Source organism: Hemiscyllium ocellatum, unplaced genomic scaffold (genome assembly GCF_020745735.1).
Source record: "Hemiscyllium ocellatum isolate sHemOce1 unplaced genomic scaffold, sHemOce1.pat.X.cur. scaffold_212_pat_ctg1, whole genome shotgun sequence".
Taxonomy (NCBI): Eukaryota; Metazoa; Chordata; class Chondrichthyes; order Orectolobiformes; family Hemiscylliidae; genus Hemiscyllium; species Hemiscyllium ocellatum.
The window spans coordinates 181542-195706 of record NW_026867979.1 but is presented as its reverse complement, the minus strand read 5'-3'; the positions used below and the strand labels follow the sequence as shown (position 1 = coordinate 195706).

General features: G+C 41.1%; 1 non-coding gene across 1 annotated transcript; it reads left to right on the top strand.

Annotated features, from left to right (window-relative positions):
* Positions 1 to 501: 501 nt before the first annotated feature.
* On the top strand, positions 502 to 574 carry trnar-acg (transfer RNA arginine (anticodon ACG)). Its single transcript has one exon. It is a non-coding gene; the product is annotated as a tRNA-Arg (tRNA).
* The last annotated feature ends 13591 nt before the right edge of the window (positions 575 to 14165 follow it).

Below are 14165 nucleotides of genomic sequence, written 5' to 3'. Positions count from 1 at the left end.
CTGGACCCAAACACAGTGGCTCTGGGCTCGCCAATTAAGCCAAAGACAGCCTGAGTCTCCTTCCCAGAAACAGACCCCAGTCAGCGGCTGCTATTCCTGGTTCAGTTTTATCTTGTTTTAATTTATCAGGTCACTGTTGGTTTATCTATCTTTAGTGTGAACAGAGATGAAAATAAGTGATATTGTTTGAAATCATTGTTGTTGTCCAGGAGGATGTGGTGTTTTTGGGAGACGTTTGGCTGTGTATTAGTGACTGGGACTGATGGTAAAGTGTACCCCATGAACACCTCCGTCCCTTACCTTGCTGTAAATATTTCAGATACGAAAATAATGAACCTCTGTGTCCTTTTTTTGGAACAAAAACCTGCTTTGAAAGGTGGTGAAGGTTGGACTGAAGCAGTGACAGAGATTATCTTTTTTTACTTGGTCAATTCGTGCACATCACTGCTATTAATCATGTCCGTGCTAACATCACGGCTCTTACTCAGCAGTCTACACGTCGGGCCAGTGGTGCAATGGATAACGCGTCTGACTACGGATCAGGAGACTGTAGGTTCGAGTCCTACCTGGCTCGAGGGAAATGCAGGCATTTATTACGCATTTGAAAACTGATTTCCCTTCAGCTGAAATAAGATGTGAGTTTTTAATCTGCAGGAATAAGAATGCCTTCATTAATTGTCCATGACAACCTCAGGGTCAATATTCCAGAGTCATCACAGGAGGAAGACGAATAGTCGGACACCTTTCCATTTCGCAAAGCCACCGATCGCATCATTGTTGCTCGCGGGAACGCTCGGCTTTGAGCATTTTTTTGAAACTCCTTGGCCCATGGATTCAGAGAAGAATGAAGAGTTCAATGTCCAACTAATCTTTATAGAGAGTGAGTTCCAGAGTCTACCACCTGCAGACTGATAAAGTTTTCCGACAAATCTATTCAAAGCTTTCTGGATCTTGTCTGAACTCTACAAACGCTGGTGATCGTTCAAGAGCAACTGTTTCCTTCAATCTGTAATTCCATGCTCCTCATTATTTTGTACACGTCAATCATGTCTCCTCACAATCAGCTCTGCTCTGAGAAAAATAACTCCCGTTTTGCCGAGGCCAGACCACTCAAAACATTCTTATGCAGGAAATTCAGAGTGTAACGTCGCTGTTTGTTTTGGTGAGTGTGTAGTATGATTTACTTAGAATACTTTAGCTAGGTTGACTTCGAGTTTTTAAAACAGAGAGAAAATTATTCACAAAACTAAGGAATGAAACACAATAAACAGAATATAAAATACCCACAGATCTTAGCTATCTAAAGTAGACTTACATATGCTTTTCAAAACAATAAACAACAGTCCTGATAATTAAACCCCATAAACACAGAATACAAATGAAACTGATTTACAGGTCGATATTAGAGGTGCAGAAGATGAGAGACATTCACATCACTGGCACACTGAAAACCTTCGTGTAATTAGGTGTGGCTGATAGTTTGGCAATGGTTAACAAAATGTTTAGGCTGTCAAATAAATTTTGAAATTCTTGTGTTCGCTGAAATTTCTTGCCTGTTTTGAGCAATTCGGTGAGTTGAGCAGTCCCACTTCTAACAGTCAGCACAAACTTTCAGAAAAAGTCACTCAATCCGGTAAACCGTCGTACTGCTCTTTTCGTCAACAATGTATAAAAATTCCCCGTAAATTTCGTTTTCACTACCCGTGGGGCTATTTGTCCGTGTTCAACAACATACGGAAGGTGACTTTGGCTTTGGCAGATATACTTTCAGTTAGGTTTACAAATCAGTTTGACTCCCGTATTCGATCAAACAAGCCCGAGAAATTCTGTAAATATTCAATCCATGAGACTGAATGTCCCAGGCACACCACACACCAAACTGTTGTGTATCCAGCAATTACCTTGTCCGTTAACCTCTGAAATACCAGTGATTTTTTTTTGCACGAAAGGCATTACTTTAAATTTCTGCAGACCAGTTGGCGTTACAAAATTGCCTTTGATCTTTCCGACAGTAACCTTTGAGGAAGTCCAACTTGGAAATGTAAGTTGCTCTTCCAATCTCTTCCACATAGTCCTCCAACTGCAGATGCGTAGATGCACCAGTCTTTCTAACACCATTGACTTTGTGATAGTCCACACATAACTTTTGGGTCTTACTTGACTTTGGCACCATGATGATGGGTGAACTCCATTCATTGAAACTCAATTTGGTTATGCTATCTTGGAACATACGTGACATCTCCGTATAAACTTGCACCAGCTTTATAGGGTTATGCCTGCAAGGATGTTACAAAATCAGAACAGCAAGTCCTATATTTACATCATCTACAAATAGGTTATTAATTCCCAGTTTCTTTCAGCATGCAAGAGTAATAACTCTTACGATTTTCTTCTGGAAGAGAACTGAATAACTTTACCAATATTGGACAACTTTTGCATTGTCCAATTTTATGGCAGGAACGTCCAATGCAGAATTCTCTGAAATTGGTTCTTCCCAGTGTGTTGTATTCAATAACACATTCTGCCATTGCGTTCATTCTCTGCCAAAATACCATTAGCGCATATTCCCATCACACATTCTGTGAGATTCCTTCATGCCAGGAGTTCCTATCAATTAGCTAACCTTACTCGATTTCTTCTTAATTTGATAAGGTCTTCGAAACCTTGGTTTATAGTTTCACCAGTTAATGAAATTTAAATAAATACATTGTTCCCAGTGGCAAAAATCTGATTTTTTTGTTTCTCATACACTTCCTGCTTCACCATTTGCTGTGATAATTTTATGTGCTGTCTATACAACTCTCCAACATTATTTAGTCCAATTCTAAAATTTGACAAATCGTCCAAATGCTTGGTCTCTGTAACCTGACTTATTAATATTTCCTTATTAAATTTTAATGGTCCTCTTTCTTTGTGCCCCAAATTGGTCTCAGATGATCTTAGTTTTGTGGATTCTTTCGATAAATCTCAGATCGCAAACAGCACTGATGGAACTCCCTTATGGAAATAATCTGGCTACTCCGAACCATAAAACCTCAACATAGCCTTTAATAATTGACGTCGCCTTTCCAGTGCAACATGTGATTCTGAATGGTACACAGTGCATTTGATTCGTTTTAATCCGAAGCTATCTATATACTCCCTGGAAAGTTGGATGTGAAGTTTGACCCTTGATCTAATTGTATCTCTGATAGTAGTCTTTATTTAGTTTTTTTTAAATCGTAATTTTTCCTCAATCCTTTGAGCTGTCATCTTGCAGAATTGAACAGCATTTGGAAATCTCGTCAATACAGTCATTTATGTTACTTAATACTTATTCCCATCTTTTATTGGATGTAGGGAACCTACAGAATGCATCAAGACAATTAAGACATATTCCTTGAACGCTGCAGCAGGTATTAAAGGTGCAGGCTTTATTTTTTCCCATGGTTTGAAATGTATGACACGTCAGGCAAAATTCAATTACATTCATCTGCAATCCAGGCCAGTAAAAATGTCTTTGTATTTTAGCCTCCATTTTCCTCACGCCTCAGTGACATCCAATTTTTTGGCACATGTGGCACTCGCAGCACCACTTTTCTGTACCCTACTGGAAAAAAAAAACACTCTGCCCATTTCTCACATGCTTGAATATATGTTGGTCTCCATTTCCTCCTTAACATATCATTTGCTAAGTAATATCACACAGGGATGCATTCACTCTCCTTCCGAATATATGTCTTCTGATCCAAGTGATTTAATTCTTCATCTTTCTGCTGTAACTCGGTAGCATAGCTGAGCTGAATATACTAGCATTTTTAACGTTTGTCCCCTGCTGTGCCCCACTTACTTGATATTAAAAACATTGTAATCTTGATGCATTGTGTAGATTCCCTACATTCAATAAAAGACGGGAATGAGTACTAATTAACATAAATGGATGCAATCATTTTTCAGCTTCCTCATCCGTGCCTTTTGATTTCTCCTGCTTTCGATTGTGACTCTGTGATCGCGTAAAGACACAATCTGGGAAAATTCCTTTATCAACGTCCTGCATTGCTACTCTTGCCTGCAGCTCGACTGGCTTTTCAACTGGAGTATGGAGCAGGCTTACCGGTGATTGAGCTATATCATTTGCAAGCACAAATTGTATTCTTGGAGCTGAGAGTTTGTCCAGAACTCCCACCACAAACTCCCCACTCTTTTCTGCCCACTCTAGCCTCACTGTACATCACTGAGCAATGTTTCGTCCCACCATGAATTCCTGTACACATAGTTCTTCAGGACTATATATTTCCCCATCCTTCTGCATCACAGACTGAGACGATCCTGTGTCCCTAAATACTGTTACCTCTCTATTTGCTACTCCTCGACAAGGTAAATAACCTTTAACTTTGCAGGTATATTTTTCAAGCAGACATGGCACTTCCCCCTTACCAACCTCTGATCGGTTTGTGCACTCTGATGAAGCTTTCCAGCCTCCACTGTGTTTTCTATTACCATGCCAACAAAACATCCAGGCTTGTTTTGTTTTCCTGCATTTGATTTTACAGTGCTTTCCATAGTTCTCCAATACTGATTTCATGTGGCCTACTTTATTGCAATGAAAACCTCAGATCTTGTTCCCTTCAAGGTTTTCCTATATATCCTGTGATACGTTATCCTCGTGACCTTCACAGAGATTTAACTTTCCCTTTCCACGTGAGGATTTCTCTTTGCCCAATTTCTATCCCTCAGGCTTAAAATGATTCTGGAAGCCCATCCTTGTTTTATGGATCAGTTCATTACAATCAGCCATTTCAGCTGCTCTCTTTGTCGTTTTAACAATATGCTCTTCCAGTGTAATCTTATCTTCAGCATTTATCTCCAGCGTTTTAATGTGAATTCCTTTAGTAATTGCCAATTTCTGAAGTTCAATCTCTGTCTCCCTTTCTCTCTGCTCTTATGCTCTCTCTTCTTCGAATCGTACCTGAAACTGCTTGAAATCTGGTCTCTTTTCCTTATCTCTCACGTCTAACTCAAGCTGCTTCATATTCAATTAACATTTAAACATCTCTGCAGATTCTCATGAATTTTCCAGCTGGGTGAAATGCTGAGCTACTGCTCTCCTTTTCTCACAGAAAGAGGTAAATACAAACCCAGCATTTTTGCTTATTCCAGAAACCTGGCCTGAATCAGTTTTTTATAAAAATGCCAACTTTTCATCGTCCGTAGTCAAACAACCCTTTGTACCTAAATGAAACATGCTTTCCCAAGAACTGTCCACGACAATCCAAATCAACACCCGAAATGAAGACGCAGGCACATATCGGTTGCTCTTTTAATCCATCAACTATCTTCCAATTTGTTATGAGCTTGGCTAAATCATTCAAAAGGTTATTAAGCAGACAACCCAGATCGTAACATTATATTCTTTTTCGTTAAGTGTACAGTGATAATTACCCAATTAGCTAATTATAAAAATTCACAAAATCACGGATAGAAAAATAAAAAAAATATAGAATACCCACAGAAATTAGTCCTTCCAAAATAGACTGAATTATGTCGTTCTGAAAGTACACAGCATTCCGAAAAAAAGCACCTTAAACACAGTGAAAATGAAACAGAAGCTAAGGGTTAATAATTAGAACGGCAGGAGAGAAGTTATGAATTAGTGCACCACTACTGAAGGATCTAAAAACCGGAATTCAGCATTCCAGAATGACCACTCTTTTACCATAAAACAGTTCATTTCTAAAACATAGAGTCTTTGGCCTCAAGCCTCAGCTGTTGATGGAGAAAAAAAAGGCCTCACAGCGAAGAATTACATCACTATAACACTTCATCTGATTCGGAGCCTGAAATGATTTACAATGCCTTTGATAAAAAAAAGTCAAGACACATAATCCTTGAGGAAAAGTACAGCTCGTTGTTTTTTTTTAAAGAGAGCATCTTTGTGACAGCGCAGTCTGTCCAAATAATCTTCATAACTGAAATTCTACGAACAGACAATGTCTTGGTAAATTTGGTCTGCACAGTTTCCAGTGCTGTCACATCCCTGCCATAATGATAATTGCAGAAAGACACTCAATACTCCATCTAGAACCGATTGAGCAAATGAAATTAACAACTTAGAAATGCACAGAAACTGCACTTTTTCTATAATGTGACTTTTACACAATACTGCGCCGTGGAGAAAGTGAGAACTGCAGATGCCAGAACTCAGAGTCGATAGTGTGGTGATGGAAAACACAGTTGCTCAGACAGCATGTGAGGAGCGGGAGAATTTCAGTTTCGGACATAAACGCCTCATCACGAATGAGGCTTGTGGCCGTGGGGACTGAGAGATAAATGGGTGGTTTGGGAATTTGGGGGCGTGATAGCTGAGAAAGTGATGAGCAGATAAAGGTGGAAAATAAGATACGAATTCTGACAGGAGGTGGAGCGGGTAGGTTGGAAAGGTAACGTGCAGGACATAAGGGCAATGCTGAGTTGGAGTCATGAAACGAGAATAATGTGAGCGAAGGGTGATTGAGGAAACTGCTAATCCCATGTGGCATCAAGCTCCCAAGCGGAAGATGAGGCCTTCTTCTTTCAGGCGTCAGGTGTTTAGAGAATGCCAATGAAGGAGGTGCAGGACCTGCATGTGCTTGGCAGATTGGGAGGTAGAGAATGATTTACATCAGTGATGAGCTTCCAACTGCGTATCCAAACTATCATTACGAACATGTTGTTACATCTCAGGAACAGTATCTGACACTACCCCCATTTAAGTAGAAGGTGAGGATTGCAGATGCGAGAGATTGTAGTCATAGAACATAGAACATAGAACATAGAAAAATACAGCGCAGTACAGGCTCTTCGGCCCTCAATGTTGCACCAGCCAAAACCTACCTAACCTACACTAGCCCAATAACTTCCAAATGCCTATCCAATGCCCGCTTAAATGACCATAAAGAGGGAGAGTTCACCACTGCTACTGGCAGGGAATTCCATGAACTCACAACCCGCTGTGTAAAGAATCTACCCCTAACATCTATCCTACACCTTCCACCCCTTAATTTAAAGCTGTGTCCCCTTGTAACAGCTGACTTCATTAGCGGTAAAAGGTTCTCAGTGTCTACCCTATCTAAACCCCTAATCATCTTGTACACCTCTATCATATCTCCCCTAAACCTTCTTTTCTCCAATGAGAACAGCCCCAAGTGCCTCAGACTTTCCTCATACGATTTTCCTACCATGCCAGGCAACATCCTGGTAAACCTCCTCTGCACTCGTTCCAATGCCTCCACATCCTTCCTATAGTATGGCGACCAACATTGCACACAGTACTCCAGATGAGGCCGCACCAGAGTCTTACACAACTGCAACATGACCTCAGGACTCCGGAACTCAATTCCTCTGCCAATAAAGCCCAGTACACCATATGCCTTCCTGACAGCACTCTTTACCTGGGTGGCAACTTTCAGAGATCTGTGTACATGGACACCAAGATCCCTCTGCTCATCCACACTACCAAGTAGCCTACCATTAGCCCAGTAATCCATCTTCTTGTTACTCCTACCAAAGTGAATGACTTCACACTTAGCTACATTGAATTCCATTTGCCACCTTTCTGCCCAGCTCTGCAACTTGTCTATATCCCGCTGTAACCTGCCACATCCTTCCTCACTATCCACAACTCCACCAACTTTTGTGTCATCCGCAAACTTACTCACCCAGCTTTCAAGCCCCTCCTCTAGATCATTTATAAAGATAACAAAAAGCAATGGTCCCAAAACAGATCCTTGTAGTACACCGCTAGTAACTGCACTCCAAGATGAACCTATACCATCAACTACTACCCTCTGTCTCCTTCCAGCCAGCCAATTCCTAATCCAAACCTCTAATGCACTCTCAATGCCATACCTCCGTAGTTTTTGCATTAGCCTACCATGGGGTACCTTATCGAACGCCTTACTAAAATCCATATACACAACATCTACTGCTTTACCCTCGTCCACCTCCTTAGTCACCTGCTCAAAGAACTCAATAAGGTTTGTGAGGCAGGACCTGCCCTTCACAAAACCATGCTGACTATCCTTGATCACGTTATTCCTATCCAGATGTTCATAAATCTTATCCCTTACCATTCTCTTCTAAGACTTCGTCCACCACAGAAGTCAGACTCACTGGTCTATAGTTACTCGGGCTATCCCTACTCCCCTTCTTGAACAAGGGGACCACATTCGCCATCCTCCAGTCTTCTGGTACTATTCCCGTTGAAAATGACGACATAAAAATCCAGGCCTATGGCTCTGCTATCTCCTCCCTAGCTTGCCAGAGGATCCTAGGATAAATGCCATCAGGCCCAGGAGACTTATCTATTTTCATCCTTTCCAGTAATCCCAAAACTTCTTCCCTACATACTTCAATGCCATCCATTCTAATCACTTGTGACTCAATATTCACACCAGCAACAGTGTCCTGTTCCTGAGTGAATACTGACGAAAAGTATTGATTTAGTGTCTCTCCAATCTCCTCCGCCTCCACGCACAACTTCCCACTACTATCCTTGACTGGACCAATACCTATCCTAGTCATCCTTTTATTCCTGACATACCTATAGAAAGCCTTTGGATTTTCCCTAATCCTACCAGCTAAGGACTTTTCATATCCCCTTCTCGCGGCTCTTAGCTCTCTCTTTAGATCCTTCCTGGCTACCTTATAACTCTCAATCGCCCCAACTGAACCTTCACGCCTCATCTTTACATATGCCGCCTTCTTCCCTTTCACAAGGGATTCCAATTCCTTATTAAACCACGGCTCTCTCACAAGACCCTTAACTCCATGCCTGACTGGTACATACTTATCAAGCACACTCAGTAGCTGTTCCTTGAACAATCCCCACATCTCATTAGTGTTCTTCTCTTGAAGCCTGTTTTTCCAATCCACACATCCTAAGTCATGCCTCACCGCATCATAATTTCCCAGCTATAACTCTTGCCCTGCAGTGCACACTTATCCCTCTCCATCACTAAAGTAAAAGTCACCGAGTTGTGGTCACTGTCCATGAAGTGCTCACCTATCTCCAAGTCTAACACCTGGCCTGGTTCATTACCTAGAACCAAATCCAGTATAGCCTCACCTCTTGTAGTCAGGAAGGATAGCGCGAGAAAGCACAGTGGTTTGGCAACATCTGAGGACCAGGAATGTGAACGTTTCGAACATACCTAGCGAAGAACGTATGCTCGAAAATCGATTTTCCTACTCCATGGATGCTACCTTACCAGCGTACATTTCAAGATCCACGCTTTTAACTCGACATCACCACCACTCAACTGCTTTAGAAAATTAAGATGCACCTGTCACCACTCAGTTGGTTCTTCTGCCGCATGCGAGAAAAAACTGCAACATTCTTTTCCCCATAAATATTCAGTCATTCAGATTCCTAAAGAAAAGAAAACTGCAGAGACTGATTACCTGGGGGAAAAAATTGTTGTAGAATTCTGCATTCTCTCAGTGAAACTGAATGTTTGAATATAAATTTGGTGAAGGAAAAGAGAAATCTTCTGTTTAATAACTGCTACATCTGTTTCTCAAAGGAAAAACGAGTTTCATCAACTGGAATGTTTCAATCAGGCAATGCATGCTCTCCCTGTCAGGTTCTGAGAGGAATGGTGGAATAGATATTGGCTTCATTATTGCTGAACAGATGAAAAATATTAATTTGACTTCCGAAGCAGTTGATGCTCCTGCAGAAACGTCAATGTGACTCATATCCCAGCACAGCCATTTCGGTGTGTATTTCAGAGTCCTGCAATATCACAGTTAATTGAAAAGATTTTTATTGATTGTTCCTTATAAATACGGCATTCTCCATTTCAGAGTTCATTGGACAATATTTTACCCAGTCACTAAATCATTGGTACATCACCCCTAATGTTCCATTCACGACTTATCTTCCAAACTGCTTTCACGCAGAAAATGCTTATTTTTTAAACCAAAGACTGAGCTTAACCAATGTCTGTTGGACATCAACCATCATTCTGTCACTCTCTATACATTGTTTAGTGTGTCTCGGTGCCTGTCACCTGAAACCTGTGCTCTCTAGTTTTGAACTTCAACATATTGCGCAAATGGTTTAGGCCAGTTGTCGATCCATGCCCCTCATGATTTCATAAACGATGAGAACGTGACACACTGGCTGGAGCATTCCAGCGAAAAAGCCCCTGCTGACACCATCTCCATGCTTATCTGAAGCCCTCGGCTCCCCGCAACACCCTTGTAAATCATGTGTGCACAGTTTCAATTTTCACAAAATCCTTCCTGTAGAAGTTGACCATAATTGTAAACAGTATTCTAAATGTGATCTCACCAATGCTCCATATCGCCACAACATGATCTTCCAACTTGGATAATCGACTTTCTGACTAATAACGAAAAGCGTGCCAAGTGCTTTCTTCACCACATTGTCTCCTTGTGGCACCACTTCATCTGCTTTTATAAATTTTGCCTTGACTGATAAAGTTGTGATTGTCACTATGTTCTGCTGCCTTCACGGATATGTTGACCAACATGCAGTCTCTCTGTTCCTGTGGGTTCCCTCGTGTCCTGTCAATCATTGAGTAATCAGTTGATGTGTTCCTTCCAATGTGCATCACCTCATGTTTTTCATGGTTAGTTTCAACGTCGCCTCTCTGAATGTGACATTTGATAAATCCATTTCTGAGCTCCTACTTCCTAAAAGGATCTTCCTCACTATTAACCACTTTGCTAATATTCGTATCATCGACAACTCTGCTTATCATTTCCTCCGAACTTGTTCTACATTCTTTACACACATTCACAAACGACATGGGACCCAGCATTCATCCTTGTGTTACATCATTGAGTAACAGTTCCAGTCACAAGGAACAGCCTTCTATCACCATCCTGTGTCTCTTACCACCACCAATTATGTTTGTATCCAACTGCCAGGGAACGTAAAATCCCTTTTCACTTGTATCCTCTTACCAGTCTTCAGAGTGGTGTCGTGTTGAAGGCTATGTTGGAATTCACACAAATAACATCAACTTCACTAACCTCGTTCAAAATAAAACCTGATCACTTGCCATTAAATTGTATTTAATCCAATCTGTTAAGTATGACATTCTGTAACAAAACCGTGATGACTCTCCCTGATGAAACCTTGCCTGGTGAAGTGGCAGTTAACTCTTTCCTTCAAGGTTCGCTCCAAAAGGTTCCCTTCAATTGATGTGAGATTCACTGTTGGGTGATTCTCTGGTTTATCTCTCCCAATCTTGCGTTAGTCCAGTCCACTACAAACCCAAAGATGAAAGTAAACCATTGCTCAGAACACCTGCAATTTCCTCCCTTGTCACAGAGAGGAACATAAGATACAAGTTCATCCTGAATTTGGAATATGCCCACTTCAATCCAGAAAACCGCGAACACTTCCCCAGTCCCTATGTCAAACTGCTTAAGAACTTTTCCATCCCTCCTCCTGCATTCTGCCCGTATATCTTACCACAAGAGGACTGTTTGCTCGCTGAACAAGAAAAGTGATTCAGTCAGTTGTTCCATTTGCAGACACGACTGTACTGTAACTCTGGAGGATGATCATTCAGATATTTTAGCTTGAAAACGCTGTATTAAGCAATTGTGGTTATGAAATATTTGCTTTGATAGACACAGGCTATTACAGTGAGAAATGGATTGAATTTTGTCCAACTGAAAAACATTTACTTAATTCCAACTCCTTTGCAGATTCCTATCTGTTCACATCTGATATGATGGAGATGTTGCTCTCTTGTTGTTTATCATATCCAGAACAGAGCGGCGGCACAAATCCCAAACAAATGATTTCTACTTTCATTGACCTACGAAGTCGATGCCAGTGGCAAACATTGTAATGGGATTCATCAACAAGAGAAACTTTCAGGATGAAAACAGTTCTGTCTTCTGCGCAGGGGGTCATTACAGAAGCACAGTATCCAGCCTCCTCAGGGGCAAGACGAAAAGATGCTGAAAAGAGAAATCGAAGTTTACATTTTTGGTCCAGTGACCCCGTCCTTGGCACTGATGATTTCCAGGAAAACTTCGGTCGATATGCAGAAGATATGTGGGGGTGCAGTAATTACGAGGAAACGATATGTTGGGATAGAGCCGAAAGAGAGAGACGAGCAGTTGGGCATAGGAATTGATAATGATCTGTTTGGAGCATTAACAACTTCTCACAGAGACTGTTTATGACTAACCAAAGATAGTGTGTGACTAGGCCTGGTGAGTGTGTCGGGGGCCAACACATGGGAAACTTCAGGCCTCTAAAATGACTGAGATTGATCTGTAGGGTAGTGGGGTCCTCAAGCAGAAAATGATCTACTGCTTATTCTGCATGCGCTAAGCTATGATCCAACACTGCAGTAAGACTGAGATAAAGACGTTCGCTAGGAAACATGTTTCTGTGCTAATGGAGCAGTGAACTGTAAGCTCAGGGACACTTTTGGCAATAGAAATTGGCATTCTGCAAAACACTTCGTTTCCCAAGGTAGTGGCGACCACAATATGAGCTGTAGACTAGATTGTTGCGAAGTGTAGGGAAAGTATTGCTTCACCTGGAAGGTATATTTGAGCACTTGTATACTAAGCATGGAGGTCAGAAATGGACAAGGGAGGAGAAGCAAGAAACAAGGATACCGTGGATGATATTATTATAGATGTTTTTTAATCAATGAGTAAGAATGTGACCATAAAGGTACTATACCTGAATGCTCGTACTTTTAGGAAGGTTGGAGATATAACGGCATAAATCATCACAAATGAATACGATTTAATACACGTTGCAGAGACATCGAGACAGCATGGTCAAGACTGGGAGGTATATAATCACTGGTATGAGACAATTTGGAAGGACCGAGAGGATGGTAAGGAAGGTGGTGTAACTCAAACATTGAAGGACAACCTCAGACCGATTAAAACAGATGATTTAGTTTCTATGGAGAATGAGTTTGAATCGATTTGGGAGGAAATTAGAAGTTCTAAGAAGAAAATGTCACTTTTTGTCGGTGTCTATCCACCTCCAAATTTTAAGATGACATTGGGGAGGGCAGTAAACAAAGACATAAATAACAAATGAAAAAACGAATGGCAATTATCATGTGGGAATTTAATAAACATGTCGATCGTTCGAAGCAGCTAAGTCAGGGTAGCCTTGATGGGGATAGTGTTGAGTGTATCTGCGATAGATTCCTTAAATAATGTGTAATCGAACAGGCCAACAAGGGGAGAGGTTAAATTAGATTTAGTGCTGGGTAATGAACTCGGCAAGATGTTAGATTTGGCAATAGGTGAGCACTTTGGGGATAGTTACCAAAATTCAGTTATGTTTATTTTAGTTTTTCATAGGGATCGGTATACATCGGAGTGCAAGCGCTATTGCTGGGGGAAAGAAAATTGCAATGCCATTAGATAAGATTACGCATTCAGAGGTTGGCAAAGAAACGGCACAGAATGGGCAGAATAGAAATGTGGAGCTTATTCAAGGAGCAGGTTCTGTGTGTCTTTGATAAGTATGTACCTGTCAGAGGGGGAGGAAATTGTGAAGCGCAGGAGTCACGATTACTGAGAAAGTTGAATCTCTTGTTGAGAAGGCTTGTGTTCCCATGAGATGTGAATGCTCAGTAATGGAGATTGAGAGTTACAAGTTAAACAGGAAAAACCTGAAGAGAGAGTGAAGACGAGCCAGGAGGGAACAGAGAATTTGTTGACAGATAGATTAAGGGAAAATCCGAAAGCTTTCCATCGATATGTGAGGGCTAAAAGAATGAATAGAATAAAATATGGCCAATGAAGGACAGTCGTGGTAAGTAGTGCGTGGAGTCAGAAGCGATGGGGGAAGCGTGAAAGCAATGTCTTTAGTCAGGATTCGCACTGGGAAAACAAAATGTTGACTAGGACAATACTGAGAAACTGGCTACCAGACGAAATAGGATTGAAGTTCCCAAAGACAAGGCGTCATAAGCTGTGAAAATGTGAACATATCTAAATTCCCCTGGGCCAGATCGTATTTATCCTAGGACTTTCTGGGAAGCTAAGAATCAGATTTATGATTCTTCCACTTTGATATTAATGTTGTTATTGTCCAAAGTTAGAGTACCAGAACACTACAGGATAGTAAAATTGCTCTTTCATTCAAAAAAGGGAGTAAAGGAAACCCTGGAAATTAT